General features: G+C 36.2%; 1 non-coding gene across 1 annotated transcript; it reads left to right on the top strand.

Moving 5' to 3' along the window:
• Positions 1-1,297: 1,297 nt before the first annotated feature.
• On the top strand, positions 1,298-1,404 carry LOC131178026 (small nucleolar RNA R71). The gene has a single exon (XR_009147157.1). It is a non-coding gene; the product is annotated as a small nucleolar RNA R71 (small nucleolar RNA).
• The last annotated feature ends 243 nt before the right edge of the window (positions 1,405-1,647 follow it).

Below are 1,647 nucleotides of genomic sequence, written 5' to 3'. Positions count from 1 at the left end.
AATTGAAAAACTCCCTGGATCCTTGAGCTTTGGAGGAAGTTTCCTTTAGAGGATAACACTACATTCTTCTGTCAAAGCTATAGTTTCATGGTCTTCAAGTTTCCTCTTGTTTGAGAGAATTTCTTTTAAGAATTTTGCATAAGAGGGCATTTGTGAAAGAGCATCAATAAAAGGCACATTTATGTATAGCTTCTTCAAAACCTCTAAGAACTTTCCAAATTGCTTATCAAGCTTGCCTTTTTGAAATCTTTGTGGAAAGGGAAGTTGTGGTTTGTAAGGCTCTAGAGGTATATACTTCTCTTCCTTCTCTTCAATTTTCTCTTTACCTTTTTCTACACTTTCTTTCTCACTTTTTTGTTTTTCTCTTTTATCAATTTCTTTCTCATTTTCTCTCTTCTCATTATTTTCACTTTTCTCATTTTTTTCACTCTTCTTATTATTTACAACCTTCCCACTTCTTAAAGTAATAGCTTGACACTGCTCTCTTGGGTTTTCCGATTGACTTGGAAGTTTTCCAAAAGACTTGGTACCTGAGGAAGATGCTTGTTGTGCAATTTGATTTTCCAACATTCTGTTATGTGTTTGCATCTGTTCTAGCCTTGCTTTCATCTCTCTCATCTCTTCATCATGCTTAGTTTGATTAGCAAGAATCTGTTGTAATTAAGCTTCTGTGGTGGAACTTTGTTCTTGTTGTTTTGATGGAGGATTCATATTTCTCTGTTGAAAATTAGGCAATGGTTGCCTATTTTGCTGGTATGGAATTCCTTGTTGCTGTTGTGGCTGAAGATTCTAATTTGGGACTTGACTTTGCTGATTTTCCCATGAAAAGTTGGGATGGTTCCTCCAAGTTAGATTATAAGTTTGAGAGTAAGGATTCCCCATTTGTTTGTTTCCATAATTACCAACATATGCAGCTTGCTCTCCATAGTCTACTCCACAGCTGGTAGTTCGTTCTGCATAAGCAACTTATTGTGAACTTCCAGATGATGATGATGAACTAACCAACATACTTAAATCTTCCATCTTCTTAGCCAAAACATTTGTAAGTGCATCAAACTTCGCATTAATCATGTTGAATGGATCAAGGTCATACATTCCAGCAGCTTGCCTCTTTTGAGTTGGAGCTGGTCCTCTTGGACTACTCCAAAGATGAGTATTCTTTGCAATTTTCTCCAATAGCTCATAAGCTTCATCTTCATGCTTCATAATAAATTCTCCTCCTGTTTGAGCATTAATAATCCCTCTAATTGCAGGAGTAACATTGGTGTAAAAATTCTGATTTATCATCCATTTTGGAATGGCATGATGTGGGCATTGTCTCTCTAATTCCTTCCATCTCATCCATGATTCATAGAGAGTTTCATCTTCTCTTGGTCTAAAAGCTGTCATTTGATTCCTCAATTCTTGAGTTTTTCCAGGTGGAAAATATTATGCAAGAAATGCATCAGTGAGTTGCTCCCAATTTATAATAGAGTTGTGAGGTAAAGAATCAAGCCAATCCAATGCTCTATCCTTCAAAGAGAATGGGAATAGCTTCAATCTTACTGCATCATCAGATACTCCAGGTTGTTTTTGCATATCACAAATCATAGCAAACTTTTTTAGATGTGTGTGGATTTTCAGAAGGATGTCCCCCAAATTGGGAAT

Source organism: Hevea brasiliensis, chromosome 2 (assembly GCF_030052815.1).
Source record: "Hevea brasiliensis isolate MT/VB/25A 57/8 chromosome 2, ASM3005281v1, whole genome shotgun sequence".
NCBI classification, from domain to species: domain Eukaryota; kingdom Viridiplantae; phylum Streptophyta; class Magnoliopsida; order Malpighiales; family Euphorbiaceae; genus Hevea; species Hevea brasiliensis.
Note: the sequence above shows the minus strand (reverse complement) of the source record. Positions and strands in the feature narration are given on the sequence as shown.